Genomic DNA, 22,518 nt, shown 5'->3' on the forward strand with positions numbered 1-22,518 from the left:
AACTATTCTTGGAATCCTAGTAGATGAGGGGCAGAGTGAAGAGGAGAAGGAGTAATGTTGACATCCTGAAATAAAAAGCTGAAAGGGCTTCCAAACTGAATCAATCTATTGTACTTTACTTTGAATGAGATCATTAAAACAAACCAAAACAGACCAACAATAACAAAAAATACAGTGCTTTAATTTGGAGTATAATGAAGACATTTATATTTTCCAAGGTCATAACTATGTATAAAATATAAATTCTGTTTCCTGTAAAGTCAGTAAATGCTGTGGTGGTGTTAGTTTATTTCTAAATACATTACAGGAGGAGGAAAGAAAGTAGGCAAGCTATAAGCTCATTTGCCGTTCTCCCTCCTTTGTCAAGAAGGTCAGTGGCTCACAATCTTTCCATCCCAAATTGGGCCTTTCCATTTGGGGACTTGCAACTTGTATGTTAAAGGTAACAAAAGCCTTTAGATCCCATTTTATCGGCCTCTCCACCTCACCCACATCTGGGGGGCTTTTATTACAATCTTCCCCTCATTTACAAGTGTCCAACACATACAATCCATGGCTCTGGAATCCCTCTATATAACTAAACTCCTGCCTTTCCAGTCGTCCCTCTGCCTCACCCTAACCTCCACACTCACTAGTCTTGTTTCACTCCATGCAGTACTTTCCCATATTATCACTGTTGCTCTGGCTTCACTTCAAAATCTTCAAATCTTTTCCTAGAAAGTTCAGCTTTACGCTCTTCTCTACTTGCCCTGTTGCCTGCTCTGCCCCTTCCAAACCCCAATCCTAAATTACTCCCACCAGCCTTCTTTTCTGCCTATGTGCTGCTGAATATCACTGAAGGAAGTCACATGACAGTTCTGATGATTGGATCCACTGCAAACTTCTGCTTTCGTGTCCAAATTTGGTTCTCATTGTTGCATATCAATCCTCTTACGGTTCCTGCTTGACCACTGTATTCCTTGCAGTGGCTCTTTCAAACTTTCTCTTCTCTCTGAAGTCACCTACACCTACACACCAAGCAGAGGACTGTCTTAGGCTTCACTGAAAAAAAAAAATGAAGTCATTTGTCCTAAACTCCCTCTCAATTCCAAACAAAATCACCTCAGCATCATTGTGCTCCCCTTCCCATGCTCTCTGGTTCTGAAGAATAAAGCGGCCCTTCTTCCTGTAAACACTAATGCCTCTACTTGTGCCGTTGATCCTGTCTCCTCAGGTTTCCTAGAGGAGCTTGCTCCTTCTATCATCTCTCTTCCTAATGTCTGTGCTTTCTTTATCCACTGGCTGTTTCCCTGCTGCCTGTGAACATGCTCAGAACTCCCCCATCCTTAAACTTTCATTAACTCTACCTCCCCCTCAAAAATCATCCTCTAGATTTTTCCTTTCACAATCAAATGTCTAGGGGGAAAATGTCTCTACTAGTATAATCTCCTTTCTCACCTACCAACCATCTCAACCCTTGGCAATGTGACTTCTGTTCCAATGCTGCTTTTGTCCCCACCTCCAGACTAAAACTATTCTTTCCAAGGTTACCAAAAATAAGCTTCTCTGAAGCATCTGACAATATTGCCCACCTCCTCCTTTTAGGTACTCTTTCTTCCCTGAACTTTTATGAAATTTTGCTGTCATGATTCTCCTCCTACCTGTCAGAATTTCTGGGTCTCCTTTGTAGGATCATCATAGATGATCCTGGGCTCCCTATGTGTGGGGGCTGTGTCCTGATTGACCTTCTCTTCTCTCTCTATCTTCTCTGGCTCACCGCATCACCTACCACGGAATCAACTGCCATCTCTGCAGATGAATCCCATAAATACACCCCTAGTCTCTCTCCTGAACTCCAATTCCACATATCCAGTTGTCTAGACATCTCCCATAGGTATCTCAAATTCAACACGTACAAAAAAGAACTCATTAGCTTTCCCCCTTAAACTCACCCCTCCTCCTAACTTCCTTACATCTGTCAAGATCACTGCCATACTTCTAGGAAGTCATCCTTGACTCTTCATTTTGTCTTAAGTCTCCTGATCCAATTCGTTGCCAAATTTTGCTGATTTTCCCTCCCCAATATCCTTCATACCTGTCCCTTTCTCTCTACCCTCTCCTCGTATAGGCTCTCTTAACCTTTCACCCTGACTATGGCAAAGTCACTCTAATTTAAATAGTCTCCCCCATCTAGTTTCTTCCCTCTCTGACCCATCCTTAACAGCGGTGAATTGACATTCCTATCATGTCTCTCATCTACTCAAGAAGTTTTTGTGGCTCCTCATTAACCATGGGATAAAATACAAATTTCTATTTGGCATTTGAAGTTCTTTATAAGCTTGCCCTAGTCTATCTTCCTAGGCTGATTTAGCCATTATTTTCCCTAGCTCACTCTATGCTAGCCACATTGGCCTACTTACTGTTCCCCATATGCAATATTCTATGCCACTCCCACTCCAGTACCTTGATCAGTGCTTTCATACAGGCTGGAATAGTCTCTTACCACCTCAGTCTCTTGGCACTCCATCCCCCTTTATGGCTCAGCTCAAGTGCCATCTCTTATAAAAGGCCCTTCCTCAAGTTCAAGCTATTAATGCCCATACCATGCCTTTCACCCCAGTTACTGGGTATTTACTTTGTATATAGCTGTGAATATGGTGTATTCATTCTGATTTTTAAAATTTCTGTCCCTAATGCCTGAGGGCACAGTGCCTGGCACATAGTAGGCACTTAATAAATATCTGTTGACTGATTAGGCAAATTAAATTCTTGATAAAGATGACCACATTTATTTTACTCCTGGTAATCAGAGAAACTTTTCCTCCATGAATCTACTCCATTAAGGACATGGAAAGTGCTTGCTCAGATATGAATTTCCTGAGGCAGGATGAACACTGATTTGGAATGGTGATCAGACTAAGCTACTCTTCAGGATAGACTTACAAGGATTCATTTGTTGGCTTGAAGCTTTTGCCCATGTTCTTGGAAAATGCCTGTGTTCTTGGAAACATTCTATTATTAACTATAAATCTGTTTGTAGTAGCAGAAAAATCACAAGGTTTATTTCAAGCAAATAGTGTACCCCCCTCTGCCAATTTTTCTCTTCAGCTGATTTTAATAATCCAAAGGTGATGTAGAAACTGTTATCCTAGAAAAATTAATATATAAATCCAAACTACAATTTAAAAATAGAATGTGAAACCATAATAAAAAACACATTTCCTCTCTGGATTTTAGAAGCAGACTAATTATTACTCTAGAAAAATAATTATACCTTAAAAAATAAGAAAAATTTAAATTCACAATCACAATTCGTCCTTTTGCTCTGAAACATGTCCTTTTAAAATATTTCCTCTTACAAACCTACTCTTTCTTTTGCTGATTTCAGTGGAAAATTTCACTTCACTAAAGAAATACAATCCTTCCAGTATTAACATCTGTTATGGCTTTCATCAAATTGCTAGGTGAGATGATATAATTAGGGGTATCCAGGAAAGAAATAACAAAAAATGCAAAGAACATCAGTTGAGAATATAAGTGCTAGAAAAATTCTAAGTATTTAAATATGGGTCATGTGCAACCAAAGAAATAAAAGCTAACATGGCATTCTGATCATGTTATTATGCAGATAGCCACCTGGTTTCTTGATAACTGGGCCTCTTCTATCTTCTTCCATCACCCCCAAAGAATTTTCTTTTCTAAATCCACCTTTCATGGGGGGGATCCTGTTATACTGAATTTTATGAAAGCATCATGAATTTAAATCCCCAAATTAAGTGCATGATAACATGACAGGAGTGATCTAAATGTGTGGCATTAAATTGTAAAATGAGAAACTGGAATTACTTGTACAAGTATGTTTTGGTAAGTATTTAATGAATACCTCTCAGAATGTTTAAGAACCATGCCTATAAATACCATTTTAAAAAATGTCCAGTTTTAGTTATCCTGATCAAAACGATTGAGAATACTTCCTTTATTAAAAACAACAGCAACAAAACCTTCTCTTACTGAGCTAATAAAACTATACTTCAGAAAGGTTTGAAGCCCAGATGAAGGTTAAAAAAAAGATTTAAGTTCCTTATAGAGATTACTACAAAGAGTTTATTTACCTTATTATTGCTGGCATAGTCACAGGATTGGGAGATAAAAGGAGATCACCTAGCTCAATTTCCTCATTTTATAGAAGAAACAGAGAACTTCGGAGATGAAGTGCACTACTTCTGATGGAGTGCTTGGGTGCTTGTGCTTGGACCCTAATTCTAACATCTCTCCTTAGCCTCTGCTTGGGTACCTGTGCCTGGACCCCAATTCCAAAACCACATCCAGTTCTAAAATGACATCTCTCCCTAGCCTCAAAATACTGTCTCAGGCAGTTCCTCTCCAGTTCAAGGGCAGCATGCTTTAGCAAAATACTTATCTTTCCTCCTGATACTGTAGCCAGCTGTACCTATAGAATTTATTAGTTTGTACTCCCTGTGTATGTGACATAGTCAAAAGTATACTTACTTACATTCATCTTGTCTAACAAGACATTAGTTGAGAGCCACCTGGATATCTCCAGTCAGCCCTGACTCTTAGCTGACTTAGTGAAGGTTCACAGTCAAAACCACACTTCCAGATCAACCCCTCTTTGGGCTATTTCCCAGTGAACTCTGGGTAAGATACCTGTGCAGTAGATACAAAAAGAGCATGTTCCTTTAAGAACTGACCACCCCTTAATCACTTCCAAATCCCAACCCAAAACACCTAATTGACATGTTTCACCCCAAAAATCTCCTATAAAAACTAACTTTTCCTGCATCCCTATAAGGTTGCAGGTTCCCTAAGAACTCTTGCCTGCTGTAAAGCATAATAAATCTTTGCCACCTTGACTTAAAGAATGCTTGAGATCATGAATTCATTCCAGACAGGCTCGACCCTCTCCAGTACTCAGGTCCTTGAGGGATACTACCTCTCAACGACCCAGTCTGGGAACTCCAGTTTTGGGGTTCCTGGACCTCGTCTCCCTCAGCCCGCAACACTTCCTCACTTGCCCTGGTTGCACTGCCCACATACAAAAAATATTTTCAACTTGAGGTATGGTATCACCATTCCTATTACTAATGTAGTTCAGGGAAAACAAAAACAGAGATACAATCCCCAGTTCTGTTACCAGCATACTCCTAACATGGATATATGTGGATGTCCCTCTGATTCAGGACTAGTGACAGGAAGAGGACAATGGAAAATGGGAGAGAATTAGTGATATATTCCTTTGTGGAGGCAGATCAGGAAAGGGGGTGAGCAGTCAGTCAATAAACATTTATTAAGCACCTATTATGTGTCAGGCACTGTGCTAAGCTCTGGGGATACTAAAAAAGGCAAAAGACAGAACCTGCCCTCAAAGAGCTTATGATCTAGTGGGAGAGACAACAGGTAAACATATATGTGCAAACAAGAAATAAACAGGAAATAATCGAGAAAGGAAAGGCACTGGAATTAAAAGGAATTGGAGAATACTTTCTGTAGAAGGTGAGAGTTTAGTTGGTAAATAAAAGAAGTCAGAAAGGTCAGTAGTTGGAGCACAGGAGAGAGAATGTTCCAGGCATGGGAAACAACCAGAGAAAATGCCTGGAGCTGAGATGGATTATCTTCTTTGCAAACAAGCCAGAGGCCAGTGTCAGTCGACAATGTGAATAATAACAATAATACTAGTTTATAATTATGTAACTTTTATGGTTTGCAAAGTGCTTCAACTTATTTGCTCTTCAAGACACTGAGAGGTAGGTGATATCTCCCAAATGATGGTAACGTCTCCATTTTAGAGTTGAGGAAACTAAGGCTCAGAAAAGTTAAGTCCAGAATTATATAGCTATTAAGTGTCTAAAGTGCTAATTAAACTCAGATCTTCCTGATTCTAAATTGAGGACTCTCCTGACTATACTGAACTGTCTCTGGTGAGGAAAGTGTAATGGTTGCCACATCAGCTGAAAAATGGCTAGACTTGAAGGGAAGCTCTAGCTTCAGAGGGCTCACAAGGAAACCTATCTAATGCCTCTCAACAGAGATGTGCAAAATAAGGCACAGATTGTCAGACATGGCCATTGTGTTGATTTGTTTCCATTAGCTGTATTTTTTGTTATAGGGAGAAGAGGGGGTTTTCCAAAGGGGCAGAAATATTTTAAAAGATAAATAAAATATTTGGGGGGGGCAAACTTGGGGTTAACGGGGGAGCTCTTAATAAATAAGTCCCAGAATAAAGGGACATGTTTCTTTAATGGCAATTAAATGGCAATGCCTATTTAATACTATTGTATGGATGTACCAAGAAAACTAGTATACTTAAGTGTTTGTTTATAAATAATAACTACCAGATTTAGAGGAAGCAGAGTAACTGAAAGTTATAGACAGAGACAATTCATGGTCAACCAAAAATGAAAATAGAAGTAGTTAAGAAATTATAATATATGCTAATTAAGAATGTGATTTGATCCATAAAAACTTTTTATTGTCCACTGAAGTCTTCCCCTACTGTCGCTTTAAGGCATGGAGATGAACCCGCACCTTCAAAGCTGTGTCAGAAGACTTGGCTATCAAGTACAGAAAAACTGGAAAGATTTTCAAAGAGGCTAGAGACTACGGTTTTGCTCTGATGGCCAGCCTAACAAAGTTTGGAGAAGGTTATCACCAGAAGATTAGTGACCAGGTGATGATTTTTTTTGTAATGGTGGGAAGGAAATGAGGGAAAAGGTGGGGTTATTTTTTGGTGGGGGGGAGGCAGAGGCATAGCAACTCATGGAACTATGTACTAAGACATCGAGAGGCTCATCACAGCCTCTGGCTATGATTCTGTGAGTCTAAGTACTTCTATCATCAGAGAATAAGTTTGTACAGTTTTGCGTAAGACATTCCTGTGTCAGAAACATATTTAGTAAACCTGCCTTAACTAACCAACAATATATAAATGATGGAGTGATTGGAATAACTAGATCTAGGCTGAACTATCTGGTAAGGTCTTATGGAAGAGGTTGATCTGATGCAGCAAGGAAAGGCAGAAAGGGCCACTAAATCCAAGTCTGTTTTTCTTAGCACAAACATAGCTCTCAAAATAAATAATTCCATCTTCCCTTCTAGATCACCTCCAAGTCTATTGCAAAAGGGATTTTTATCAATTTAGATATTTTAAGAACTAAGTTTCTTTTAAAACTTGTTGGTTGCTATGAGGTTTAATGAATTAATCAACATATGACAAAAAAAAAGGAAATAAATGTTGGAGGGGACATGGGAAAACTGGGACATAAATGCACTGTTGGTGGAGTTGTGAACTGACCCAAATCATTCTGGAGAGCAATTTGGAACTATGCCCAAAGGGCTATAAAACTGTGCATACCTATCCAGCAATACCACTGGTAGGTCTGTATTCTAAAGAGATGAAAAAAGGGGGGAGGGGAGGAAGAATCAGTTTGTATAAAAATATTTTCAGCAGCTCTTTTTGTGGTGGTGAAGAATTTTAAATTGAGGGGATGCCCATCAATTGGGGAATGGCTAAACAAGTTGTGGTATTTGTAATGGAATATTATTGTGCTATAAGAAATGACAGGCAGGATGATTTCAGAAAAACCTGGAAAGACTTACATGAACCGATACAAAGTAAAGTAAGCAGAAGCAGATGACAGCAGTCCATTGTAACAGCAATATTACATGACGAAGAACTGTGAATGCCTTAGCTATTTTCAGCAATGCAATGATCTAAGACAATCCCAAAGGATTCATGATGAAAAATGCAATCTGCCTCCAGAGAAAGAACTGATGTCTAGATAAGAGACTGAGGCATACTATTTTAATCTTATTTTCTTTCTTTCTTCCTTTCTTTTGTCTTCTTGTACAAAATAACCAAAATGGAAATGTTTTACATGATTACACATGTATAACTCATATCACCACATTGCTTACCATCTCATGGAGGGAAGAAGGAAGGGAGAGAGGGTTGAAATCTGGGACTCAAAATTTTAAAAAATGTTTAAAATTGTTTTTATGTATGATTGGGGAAAAATAATTTTAAAAAAAGAATTTATCAGCATAAAGGACTTCAAGATCCAGTAATTTGGGGGAAATCTGGCCTATTATGCTGGTTAGAACAAGTAATTACTAAGAGTGATTCTACTAACCATTGGTCTGACTTCACAGCTAATAAGGCTGAAATAACTGAATTAAACCCTGAGCAAAAAGTAATGCTGTACAGATACAATTCACTATTCGTAGGTTAGTATGTAACACAGGGTGGCCAAAAAGTCCAAAAAGGTTTAATAGTGTAAAACTGTACCAAGAGTTTTTGACAACCCTACATGTCATGCCAAAGTGACAGCTGGCAAATAATGAAAGCATTTTTTATTTACATTGGAATGTATCACATCTTGGAAGAAATTATTAATTTTGTAATAGAAAAAACACAAATGAGGTACAGAATTAAATTTTTATTCAGAACCTACGAGATGCAAGGCAGTGAGTCAAGAATGAGGCTTTTCCTGCTATTGATCCCAAAGTTAGAGTCTAACATTCAAATTTCTGCATTATCCATGTAAGTCTTTTCCATTACAATAAAAATGGAGAAGGTTCCATCTACTTTCCCTTGTGCAGTTCAACTGCTAATGTAGACCTCCAAAAATTCCATTACCTTTTTTTAAAACAAAGTTTGTTAATATAGGAAAGCAGGAGAAAAGAACAAATATAAGAAGGCAAAAAAATGGCAGCATAACTGAGAAAAATGCTGAAATTGAAACAAAGACTGAACTTACATTCTGGGACACAACATTGCTTGACACTGGCAAGCTTGTTTAACAATGAGACATTGTTAGGTGGGATTCTGAAACAACTGATAGCCTGAGACACAAGAATATAGTTTGAGCCTGCACATACATGCACATAGTTCTCTAACCATATCAGAACAGTTACTTTAAGTGAAATTACTTCAATAGTTTATGACAAATTTACAATGCTGTCCGACAGTATTCCCACATGAATTTGCCACAAATTTTTGAGATCTGCTGTGCTTAAAAAGATTTTCTAAAACCCAAGAAACACTTATCAGGCTCCTGCTTATTATCTGTATGAATATAAACACCAGTGGGGAAGCAATTATAGCTTGGGGGAAGGGATTGCTTTTTTCTACAACTGTCATCAGAATAATAATTCAAAAAAAAAGAATAATAATTCAACAAAGGACCCAATGTATAGGCTACCAGGAAAAAAACTGCAAATAAGCATATGCAGTCTCTCATCCCTGACTGTACCAGGGGTGGTGAATCTGTGGCCTCCAGATCCTCAAGTGCGGCCCTCTGACTGTATCTAAACTTCATAGAATAAATCCCTATAATAAAAGGATTTGTTCTGTAAAACTTAGACAGCATTGTGACCTAGAAGGCCACAGGTTTCCCACCCCTGCAAGCCTATACTTTTAAAGAACAATATAATTGAACATATTAGACATAACTACCTGTCCTTAACACTGTTAAAATCATTGGAATTAAGTGCAGAGAATTTGTTACTGGCTCAAAGTAAGTCAGTTACATATAAGCTAAATACATCAAAGGCAATTTGGCTCCCTATAGGCCATGATTAATTTGTCTAGTTTCCCTGCTAGATTTTTTTTGACATAACTTCTTAATTTTATGTACAGTTTTATGATTCTTGATTATAGATCATAGATCATAAAGTTGTAGCCACTAACAGGGGAAAAAAATGCTTGATGATTTGCCTTAATTGGACCACCTCCATTCAAAAAACTCTAGCAGCTCTGTTATTTGCAGGATTCAATATGAAATCCTTTGATTTTTAAAACCTTCTGTAACCTGGCACCATCCTGCCTCTGTAGTTTTCTTATACTTTACTTTCCGCTACCTAATCTATGATCCAGTAAAGCCTTTCCTAGTCCCCCAGCTGCTAGTACCCTTTCCCAAACTGCCTCTACTTAACTGCTTTACATAAATTTGTATTCACTTTATATTCATGCCTATAGATTTTGGGCACATGATTAACTCTGGTTCCACTCTCTACTATCCAGTCCTATTTTGTCTTCCCCTCAGGGCTCTCTGAGGTTGGAAGTTTCTCTTCTGCCAGCTGTTGGCTCTGGTGTCTGCTATTGGCTCAAGCCCCCACTTGTTATGTTCCGAATTCCATTTGTTAGTATAGTGACCATCATCACCTCTATTTCCATTTAACCACTTAACATGAGATTAGCTTTTACAAAGGTATATTTACTTCAAAGGTATAGCAAATACAAAAACACAAACATTCCCCCCTCCCAAGATTTTAGGGGCATAATCTCCACTACACCACCTAGTTAATTTCGTTCCTATATAGCACTGGTCCCATAAAGTTTGAATCCAGCTGGGTTAGGGCTGGGTTCTTAACGGTCACTTCCAAAAGTCTCTCCTTGCTGGAGAACAAGGGCATTAATGCTGCAAAACTGAACTCTGGAACACTGAAGTGCTGAGAAGCCCTCTGGACCTTTTGAACTCACACAGCTCTAAATTCCCCTCCCTCCAGCTTCCCCAGAGGCCAAGAAACTACAACTGAAGCTTAAAGAACTTTCTGAATGCCTCTCCAATCAAAGAGCCTCCTCTTCAACACATGGTTAGCCAACCAAAAGCAGTTACAGAATGTCTATGCATGCTCTACAGTCTGTCTATCCAAGATACTTCCCTTAGACATAATAATGATTTTCTGGAACCAGTTCTCTACCCTCTGCCATGCAGAGAGATGCCATCTCAGGAAGTATGGGTAAGCTTCAGACCCCCATTTCATTTTTATATGTACTTGTTTTCACTATTGTTCCATTCATTGTGCTTGCATCCCCACAGTCTGGCACATAGTAGGTACATAATAAGTTCTTGTTGATTGGTTGATTGATTAGAACAGTCTTACTAAAGAAGGTATTAACAGCTTTCCCAGGACATTTTTCAACTAACTCAGACCTTATAAGGATGAACCAATTATTACATTTGGATCCAGCCTTTAGTATGAAATCACCTAAAAGCTAGAAAATATACCTTTTGCTCCAGGGGGGAAGTATCACTATAGATGCTAGATAATGTGCTATCACCGAAACTACTGTAGAAGTTCTAAGGTTAGAACATGGGCGGGGAACCTGTGGCCTCAAGGTCACATGTGGCGCTCTAGGTCCTCAAGTGCTACCCTTTGACTGAATCTGAACTTCACAGAACAAATCCCCTTAATAAAAACATTTGTTCCGTAAAACTTGGACTCAGTCAAAAGGCTACACCCAAGGAAGGACCTAGAAGGCTACATGTGGCCTCAAGGCTGCAGGTTCCCCCATCCCCGGGTTAGCAGATCCTCCTGACCCCACATCCTTATTAAGATGATCAAACTGTGATTAATTAGACAGAACCCTAGACTTTATCTTGAACTAAGAATGGAGAGGGCATTGAATAGTGATATCTATGGAATTCAAGCCATTTATAAGTTATTGGCACATGCTGCGTGTCAATTTTTTTGAAATGCATTTCCTAGTAAAATCACATTATTTTAGACACATGCAGAACCCAGGAATTATATGAAAGCACAGGCAAGAAATGATCTGGTTCCCTGGAAATGACTTGAATCTTGAAAAGATACTAAGTATTTGTATTACATGCCAGACTGCATAAACCAACAAAGGCATCTGCTTTTTCGTGTGGCTCCCTCCCCTGAGTATGCCCCTCCCAGGATAAGCTCTTCTCTTCTAATCTCATCACCATTCTGCTACCTCAAGCTTTGAATGACACCACCTTGCTCAGTCTCCCCTCCCCTCTGGAAAGCTGAAGGGTGTAGTACCAAACTCCTTCTAATGCTTCCCTTTATAGAGGGCAGAAACTGGACTTTTTGGCTTACTCCACTTAGCATTTACTGCTCTTATTGGTTTCAATTCCACAAAACAAGATGACCCTGTGAAAGGTATTCACCTGGTAGTTGCTCCCCACCTCTGAGGGGGAGAGGGATTACATTTCTTTTTATTCATTGTATCCCTAGAGCTTAGCACAGTGCCTGGCACAGAGTAGATGCTTAATAAATGTTTATTGGATAGGAATGAAAAGAACCCTAGGTCAAAATTCTATAACAGCTTTGCAGGATCACTCAAAGGATTATGGTATAATCTTTCTCAGAATGCTCCCAGTTCAATTTTAACCTATCTTGCAATAGATATAGCTCTCTGCCACTTCTGTGCAACATACAAATTACCAAAAACCACTGCTTCTGACAGTGACTCTGAACCACATGTTTTCCAACTGCACATTACTAGAATTAATGGGTATTGTATCAGAGAAGCTTCTAACTGATACCGTGTGAGGTAATGGCCAAATTTTTTGTTTGTTTGTATACTGCTGGGGGTGAAGAAGCTGATCTTGGCACTATAACAATTGGTTTCCTTTCTAGTAGATTCCTATTGTCCCCAATTTCTATAATTACAGAAAGGAGCAGGTAACAGAATCAATGAAGTATTAAGGCCCTAAATGAAGTATAATAAGAAGGGTTTACACTTCAATACCACTTTATAAAGTATGAAGAGGCTCTAATCAAAACTGATGGAACTAGGGGAGAACTAACCTTTGGTAGGCCAGGGACTGGCCATAATCCTGGTAGCTTTTAAAAAAAAAGACATAAATTCCTCCTATAGTCAAAGAACAGATTTTTTTTTTAAAGTTGCAAGTAAAAAAAAAAAAATCCACAGAATTAATAAATAAAACTGTGAGGTTTTTTTTTGGGGGGGGGGACTTAATAAAACCCATTAGCTAATTTGCTTTTTAGAAGGAAAGAAAAATAAATGACCAGTATCAAAAATTAAAAAAGGGGACTACACCATCAATGAAAAAAGAAATAAATTACTAGTGATGGGGAAAGAAAGAGAGAGGGGGAGAGAGAGAAAGTGTGTGTGTGTGTCTGGGATCTTCTGGCTTCCAGCATCAACAGAGAAGGCAAGCAATTCCAACTTCTCTCACATGTAGGAAAGGTGGCAATCTCTATCACATTCCTATTCTCAGGTTGCTACACTAGAGATTTCATGAAATTTCCCACTGGGTGAGATCTGAGGCTCTCTTCTGTTTGAGTTATTTTGGTTCTCAAAGAGAGCTCATTCAACCTATTTTGTCTGGCATATATTCTCTTAAGTGTGTTTTTTCTTTGATTTCTCTTTGCTATCTGTTTGGACAAATGGATTTATTTGCTACTTGCTGTGTATTGATTGTGAAATTGGTATCTGGTGAGAAGAGAATCAAACCTTGGATATATAGCTCAGGGTTCTACTTTCCCATTAAAGAATAGTGATCAGAGTGTACCTTGAACCCCAAAACTACTTTCCTTAGACTAACAATATTTAAGGGAGCAAATAAATAAAATTCTAGCCTGGTATCACCCTCACTCTGAAGAAAGAAGAGTAGCTAACCTCTGGCCCCAACCTCCTACTTTTTCTCCTGGCAGGAATCAAAGTCTCTCTTGGAGAAGTGTGGGGAAGGAGATGCTGGAAATATCTTTTCTTGCCTCCCATATCTAGACAGAACCATATGGGCACACACAACTCACACAGGTAAAAACAAAAAAACATGGCACCCACACTCTACCTCTAATATTAGAGACTAAATGAAATGGATGAATATTTACAAAAATATAAAATGCTCAGATTAACAAAACAAGAAATAGAGGACTTAAATAACCCAATCTCAAAACAAAAAAATTAAGCCACAAATGAACTCCCAAAGAAATAAAATCCCACATCTAGATGGGTTATAATGAATTCTATCAAACATTTAAATAAAAATTGATTCTAACACTACAAAAGTTGTTTGGAAAAATTGAAAAAGGGGGCCTACCAAATTTCTTCCATGACCAAAGAAGAGTAACAAAATTAAAAGTAAAATTAGACACACCCTTACAAAGGAGTCAGTCAACACAGAAGACAGTTTTAAAGAGTGTAATTATGGTACCAGAGAAGATAGCAAGGTATGGGAGACACCATACCCAGGAGAAATCAATCAATCAATAAACACTTATTAAGCTGCTGCTATGTACCAGGCACTGTGCTAAGTGCTAGGGAAACAAAAAGAGGCAAAAGACAGTTGCTGTTCTCAAGTAGCTTATATTCTAATGGAGGAGACATAATATATACAAACAACCTATATACAGGATAGGAAATAATTAATAGAGGAAAGGTGCTAGAATTAAGAAAGGTTGGGAACAGCTTCCTGTAAAAGACTGGATTTTAGTTGGGACTTAAAAGAAGCCAGGAAAGTCAGTAATGGAAGTATAAATGCAGACACATGCTAAGGAGTCAACTGACACACAGGAGGCAGTTTTGAAGACTGTGACTTCTGGCAGCAGAGAAGAGAGCAAGACATAGGGAACATCATACTCAGGAGGAAATAAGCTATGCAGGAGGCAGACCTCAGGAGTGAAAGCTTGGTGAGTTAAGACAAACAGCCCTTACCATCCTTACTATCCAGCAGGGACAAGGAGAGCAGCATGAGGGCACCACAAGAAGGGAAAAGACATTGAGGCCCTGAGATGCTGGAGGTGAGTTGCCCTGTCCACATGAGTTCTTTAAATGCGTAATGTTTTTACTAATGTACTCTCAGTTTGTCTACTCATCCCACTAATGCTGTGCACAACTGGGGGAGAAAGAGACCTATATTTATAGGGGAAATGTTTTGGTACTCTTGATATTACAATGCAATCTCAGTAAATGCCTGATTATGTCCTCTGGTTGACTATGAAAGATAAGCTTACTACCAGAGTTCAGTGAACCATAGTTTTAGGAATGGAGACCCACAGGAACACCGAATCTAGGGGAAAGTGTCTCAGTAGAGACCCAATCTGTGAGCATGAGTTGAGGGAATAGCTCTAGAGGAAATGCTACATTTGTTTTTAGTTTTGATTTTAGCTATCATAGCTATCACCTCAGCTAGCTTTTACAGGGTGTTCCTAAAGTCTGGACACATAGGCAAAAATGCATATTTTCAAAAAATGAAATAAATGAAATTTTCAACATTTTATTTAATTGGAATGTTAACAAATAATATCTTCAATATGATTTCCATCATTTGTGATGCAAAGGTTGATGCGCTTTGCAAGATTCAGGTGAACTCGATGCAATAACTCCACATTGTCATCAATTTTAGCACATTCACTCTTTACGCGTTCAATCAAGTGTGTTGCATCTGTGATTTTCATTGAGTACACCTTCTCCTTTAGCATACCCCAGAAAAAAAAGTCACTGAACAACACAGAGTCTTCGGCAAAACTGTTAATGAGATTTCCTATGTGTCCAGACTTCAGGGGCACCCTGTATTATAGGTTAAGAATCTTATCTAAATGGGGCAGCTCGGTGGCGCTGTGAGTTCAAATCCAGCCTCAGACACTTGACACACTAGCTGTGTGACCTTGGGCAAGTCACTTAACCCCAATTGCCCTGCCTTCCCCCCTGCAAAAAAAAAAAAAAAGAATCTTATCTAAATAATTACTGCTGTGCTTCATCTCTCAAGTTGCCAGGTTGAAAAGATGGGGCAAACTGCTAAAGATGCCATGAAACAGATATGGGATGGAGATGAGACCTATGACATGTCTATGGCACTGTTTGAAGAACAGATTGGTTTAGGAAACTCCCAAACTCCCTGTACCAATGCAGTTTGGTATACACTTGCTTGTGGGGTGGGGGGCAGGGACTGAGAAGATAAGTGACTTGCCTAGAGTCAGTATTTGTCAGCAGTCCAAGTCTTTCTGGCTCTGAGACTAGCTCTCTATCCACTGAATAAACCTATCTGTCCTGTAAAAGATTGTTAAAAACAACTAACAAGATTTGCCAAAGTTACACAAAAGTCACATTATTACACAAAAGATCACTCCATGAACAGAAAAGCAGGACTTTCTTGCATGCACTAAAGAGGCAATGTATCAAGACTTATATCAACTGTCTCTATCCAGACTGATCGGAGCATTCACAAGAAAAACAAGAATATATTCTGTATGTTGTTCACTTTGTACCTACTCCTCATTCATTTTTACCAAAAGTGTTAACATTTGTTAGGCATTATGGAACTGAAACAAGGTGCATCCCTGCCCTCATAAATAACTGCAGCCACAGAGTGTATATCATATAGAAAACCAAAGTGCAGACAGGTCATCATATTGAGCAAGCAAGAAATTATTCTTCCTCTATTTCATCTCTGGGAAAAAAAAAAAACAGAGCCATTAAAAGTGTCCCTTAGACCCATTTGTTACTGATCTTTTGGTTCTATCTCCTAAGAATGCCCCAGAGCCATAATATGAAGGAAATGATAATTCCTTTCTGACCACTACAAAGAGCTGAAGCCGTCAACTATTTGTTCACCTAACAGCATAAACACAGAGATAGACAGACATACCAAAGGGTATCTCAACTGCTGACTGAAATAGAATGTATTCTAAGGCAGAAGATGTGTTATACACACACACACACACACACACACACACACACACACTTCAAGGGACACTATTTGTATAATGTAGTGATTTTATTGCTTCAGAGTTCCCTTTTGAATCCCCCTAGCCATATGCAATGATTTCTAAAGGACTTCAATAGCAATAAAGTTCAAATCATGTTGAAGACCTATTAATTTCTTGTTTACTGATAATCAATACATGTTCTGCTTGAACTTACTTAAAACTAATGAAAAGATTAATTTAGAGTCCATCTGTGAATGTCCATATCTGTAGTAAGAAAATAGTAATAGCTAACATGGTGATATTCAACCAGTGAACTAGGTTGAAAATGAAACATCATGTAACAATCTGGATTCTTTAACAGACAAGAAATGTTAGACATTTTTCCATAATGCCAATAAAAATTCACTTTGGTAACCTAATATAGACAAGTACAACTGGAGAGTTTTACTTGAGTAGAGTCATATTTTCTAATGAGTAAGTCCTTTTGATGAGAAAGATGACAAGAGCTCAATAAGCTATTCCCCAGATCCAGAAATTAGTTACTGGTCCTACTCTAAAAAGATGTAGCCTGACCTTATAAAACTGGAAGATGGTAAAATTCTCTATCAACTATGGTAGAGGAATATCTACCACAGGTGCCTGCCATAGGGATGGGCTAGTTCTTTTACTTGTAAGACATGAAACTGTCCTTGGAACTTAAGTGGCTGAGAGGGGAGGGTGGGTAATGTTGGGGCTACCTACATAGTTTCCTGGTCATCAGAGAATAAAGCCAGGAGAAGCTGTAGCTGAAGCTAGTGCTCCCTTGCTTGCTCTTTCTCTCTCTGTGTATAGACACACACACACACACACACACACACACACACACACAAAATGAAACAAACAGGAAGGGAAGCTGTGCTTAACTTAATCAATGCTGTATGCTTGGCTGAATATCTTTCCATTGCTATAATAAGTAAATCTACCGAGGCAGCTAGATGGTGGAATGTTATAGAGAGCTGGGCCTGGAATCAAGAAGACCCGAGTTCAAATTCAGCCTCAGACACTCACTGTGTGAACCTGGATAAGTCAACTAACCTCCGTTGGCCTTAGTTTCTTCAACTATAAAATGGGGATAATAATACCTCTCTTGTAGGATTGATGCGAGGATCACACGAGATATCTATAAAGCACTTTGTACAGTGCCTGGTACATAGTAGGCATGATATAAATGCTTATTCCCATCTATTCTATTCCCCTGGTCAACTATTATTAGATGGATAATAAATATCTCAATTCATTCTAATCTTGAACCTGAGGTACTAGCCTGGACTTGAACCTAGGTACTAAACCAGCCCTGGCCTATGATACCCCCAACTCCTGTCCCTACAACATTTTTTGTTTTGTTTAGTTTTGGTTCAGAACTGTGATCTCATTAGTATAGCGAGCTTTTTGTTAGGAAACGTCCTCCGCCAATGCAGATCAGCCACTGTTAGACAACTTACAGATTTAGAGAGATGCCTGGAATACTAAGAGGTTAATGGATCATGTAGACAGTGCATATCAGATGTAGGACTTGAATCCAGGTCTTGATAACTTTGAGGTCACCTTTCTATCCACTATGCCACAGTGTTTCTCACTCTTACTGCAAAGCCCCATTACTTATTATTTATTTGGTTGAATTTGGAAAACAAATAAGTGGGGGTAGAAATCAAGATTTGTTAATGGGTTTATTTAAATAAAAGCACAGCAAGCCATTTCCAGGGTAGTATGAATAGCCAAGAGGGGGATCATCTTTCCTGGCACACACTAATGGAAAACTAGAGTAGCACTGAGTGATAAGAAGATAAAGACTTATCTCCTGACTAGATAAGACAGAGAATGTTAGGCATCTAAAGGATCTCAAAGTACTAATAAAAGGGCTTGTTTCTCATGTGGAGGATTCCCAAACACAATGCAAAAGAGGAGGAGGAAAGGGAAAAGTAGACAATAATGAAACAGACTCTTTTTCAGTCAATACCTTGGAGGACAGGAAAGGAGAGGGAGAGGAGAGAGAGAGGAGAGGGAGAGGAGAGAGAGAGGAGAGGGAGAGGAGAGAGAGAGGAGAGAGAGAGGAGAGGGAGAGGAGAGAGAGAGGAGAGAGAGACGAGAGGAAGAGGAGAGGGAGAGAAGAGAGAGAGGAGAGAGAGAGGAGAGGGAGAGAAGAGAGAGAGGAGAGAGAGACGAGAGGAAGAGGAGAGGGAGAGGAGAGGGAGAGGAAAGGGAGAGGAGAGAGAGACGAGAGGGAGAGGAGAGAGAGAGGAGAGAGAGAGGAGAGGGAGAGAAGAGAGAGAGGAGAGAGAGACGAGAGGAAGAGGAGAGGGAGAGGAGAGGGAGAGGAAAGGGAGAGGAGAGAGAGACGAGAGGGAGAGGAGAGAGAGAGGAGAGAGAGAGGAGAGGGAGAGAAGAGAGAGAGGAGAGAGAGACGAGAGGAAGAGGAGAGGGAGAGGAGAGGAAGAGGAGAGGGAGAGGAGAGGGAGAGGAAAGGGAGAGGAGAGAGAGACGAGAGGGAGAGGAGAGGGAGAGGAGAGAGAGAGAAAAGAGAGAGGAGAGGGAGAGGAGAGAGAGACGAGAGGGAGAGGAGAGGGAGAGGAGAGGGAGAGGAGAAGGAGAGGAGAGAGAGAGAGGAGAGGGAGAGGAGAGAGAGAGGAGAGGGAGAGGAGAGAGAGAGGAGAGGGAGAGAAGAGAGAGAGGAGAGGGAGAGGAGAGGGAGAGGAGAGAGAGAGAGGAGAGGGAGAGGAGAGGAAGAGGAGAGGAGAGGAAGAGGAGAGAGAGAGAGGAGAGAGAGAGGAGAGGGAGAGGAAAGGGAGAGGAGAGAGAGACGAGAGGGAGAGGAGAGAGAGAGGAGAGGGAGAGGAGAGGGAGACGAGAGGGAGAGGAGAGGGAGAGGAAAGGGAGAGGAGAGAGAGACGAGAGGGAGAGGAGAGAGGGAGAGGAGAGAGGGAGAGGAGAGAGGGAGAGGAGAGAGGGAGAGGAGAGGGAGAGGAGAAGGAGAGGCTACTCACAGGCTGTGTTTGTCCTTCACTCTCAAAGAGGACCATGACATCGGAGAAATAATGACATGATTTGCAGTTGACTTTGATTTGAGTGATGGACAGCTGTGCAAGGTCACCAGCCTCACTTTCTCCTCCGGAGCCAGCTGGGTCCAGTGGCCTGATATTGGCTAGGATGACTGGAGATGGCCCAGGATACGTTTCTACAATTTTGATTAAAGGGGCCATCCCTTGAATAACTTCTTAAAGAGGCCTATTCACTCAATGGGCGGTACCTCACTCAAAGTGAGAACCTGAAAAGACCTTAACCTAAAAGGGCTAGGGTCTCCCAATGCATTCTGGGCCACCTCCAGTCATCCTGGTATAGTAGCAATTTGGATTTGAAGATCTTTCCCACCCATTAATAGGCCATGTGACCTGCTTACCTCATAGGAAGCCTAAGACATGTGGTAGGAGGAGTTTCCTGATAGGAAAAGGAAGTTATGTCACAGAAAATGCTTAAAGAGAGAGAGATGTTATGGCTGCTGGTGACTGCTAATGGCCACCCTTGTGATTTTTAGAACTGAACAGACTGACTTAGCTGTGAGTTTGTTTTGGGGAAGACCCCAGCAGGGGGTCAGAGAGGCTCCATGTTGTGATATTGTATGTTGAATGTTTTCAGTTCCTTGCTGTTATGATGAAGTGGACTGACTGGCTGTGGGAGCTGAGCGTTTGGTTATGGGATCTGGTTCTCTGGTGTCTGAATAAATGGTTTACTTCTTCTGCCTTCTATGTGGAGAGCCCTGCATACTTTGCGATACAGAACCACATAGGCATTTTGACAATTATCCTTTACGTTGTTATTATTGCCTTACTGTTTCACCTGATGAATATCTGGTCACTGGACCCAGAGGGCTCTGGAGGAGAAGGTGAGGCTGGTGACCTCTCACAGCCCTCCCTCGCTCAAATCAAAGTCAACTGCGAGTCATGTCATCATTTCCCTGACGTCATGGTCCTCTTGGAGAATGAAGGACAAACACGACAACAACTATGTGTCATGCACTGGGGCCACAAAGACAAAACCAAAACAGTACCTGCCCTCAAGAAGCTTACATTCTGATGAGAAAGCCATATCCATCCATAAACACATACATATACACTTAAATTATATATATACAAATACATATATGTATACAAAACAAATAAAAAGATACTTTTGCCAACTAAGCCTTACCCCAAAACCTCACATCAAAGAGATGACCTTAGATTCTACAAAACAATGCCACTGAACAACACACAATTCTAACGGCCAAAAAGAGTCTGTATCGCTTTAAAAGATACCTTATTTGCTTCTGGGAAAATATGATCAGATTTATAATAACATTTCAATTTTGATGTTGCTTATTTTAATATCTGAATTTCAATATATGGAATTGCTAGCTGAATCAGATATTGAGGTCCATTTTGGGGGGGAAAAAGATATGTATATATTTACACACATATATTGGCCTTTTTTCTTGATCAGGCTTCAGATATAAACAAAGTATCAATACTACTAATTTTGCTAGTGAGGATTAAATGAGATAGTATTTGTAAAGTGCTTAGCACATGTGCCTGGCATATGATAAGTGCTACACCAATGCTAGTTATTATTGTGTGTATATACATATATAGACATATACATGTATTATACATACACATATGTATATACATATGTATATGCACATATGCAATATGCATAAGTATAGATTCAAACTGAAAGATATAGCTCACTTTACAGAATACCTAAAGTGCAATCAAAGAATAAGAAATTCTGATGTAACAAATGAAAGGCAGCAAGGCATGGTGGATAAAGAGCCGTCCTTAGTGTTGGAATGACCAAAGTTAAACTTCCTCCTCAGCTATGTGATGTGAACCTGGGAAAGTCATTTAATGTCTCAGTGGATGAGGCAGCTCTCTACAATTACAAACTTAGATAACAATTGCTGATCTACATTGGTAGACAGAATTTCCTTACTCAAGAGTTGTTTTATAGTCCAGTGGTATCAAACAAGTATCTTTTTGTTTTTTGTATTTTTATTTTATTAAGCATTTTCTAATTACATTTTAATCCCATTTGGGCTGCACTTGGGAGTTTTGCCTGCTGGCCCATGGAGAGGAGTTTGATACCTCTGTTTTATACCAATGAAACTACAGATTCCTGAAGAAACAAATATATAACATATGATACATAAATAGTATTACTGTAAATGTAAAGGAAGACTAACTGGACAGATGGCAGAAGAAGGCTACAAGAAAAAATTAAGTATGGCTACCTGGCAAATTCATGAAAACATTTCAGAGAAGTGTATTTATTTCCCACAGGTTTATGGTTGGTTCCCAAAGCAAGGTCATTCTGTAAACAGAGTAATGCAATCACTTGAGTTCAATAAAGATTTGATCTAGTAAGGAAGCTGTGTGTGTGTGTGTGTGTGTGTGTGTGTGTGTGTGTGTGTGTGTGTGTGTAGGGAGGGAGTGGATTTGTAATTTCAGTAATAAAGGAAACTCTCAAATGGAAAAACTCTCTCTATCAATGTACTTCCCTGCAATTTAAAGTCTTAGAAAGATGTCTAGAGCATTGAGAGGGTGCCCAAAGTCATAGAGCCAACATGTGTTAGAGGTGTGACGAACTCAGGCTTCAAGGTCAGTTCTCTCTCTACTACTCCACGCACCCTCCCAATATGTATAAATAAATAAAAGGACTGAATAACTTCTAGAACTAAACTAAAAAAGAAAAAAAGGTTTTTTGAGGTCAGTTCACGAACGGTAACTCAGTTAAATGTTCTAAAGGTTAGTCTAGTTTTAGAGCTGCAACATTATCTGCTGATTTAAGTCTTGGAAGGACCCAGTTGCCACTAGAGGGCCACAGGCTCAACTAACCACTGGAAAAGTAGATGTCTAATAACAGTGGTGGTGAGCTGTATCAGTCCACCACAATCTTGGCTCCAGAAGAGAGAAATATTGACAGCATGCAGCCCCAGAAAGTAGTTAATGCCAGTACTATTTGAGGGCAGAGACTCCCATGTGAGAGAAAACTTTCCCCCAATGCCTACTGTTTTCC

At 39.7% G+C, this 22,518-nt stretch overlaps 1 protein-coding gene across 1 annotated transcript in view; it reads right to left on the reverse strand.

The window, feature by feature from the left end:
- RCAN1 (regulator of calcineurin 1) overlaps positions 1-22,518 on the reverse strand; it is a 101,853-nt gene that overhangs the window by 63,433 nt on the left and 15,902 nt on the right. The gene's annotated exons all lie outside the window — the stretch shown is intronic.

The sequence above is a fragment of the Trichosurus vulpecula genome, chromosome 2 (genome assembly GCF_011100635.1).
Source record: "Trichosurus vulpecula isolate mTriVul1 chromosome 2, mTriVul1.pri, whole genome shotgun sequence".
NCBI classification, from domain to species: domain Eukaryota; kingdom Metazoa; phylum Chordata; class Mammalia; order Diprotodontia; family Phalangeridae; genus Trichosurus; species Trichosurus vulpecula.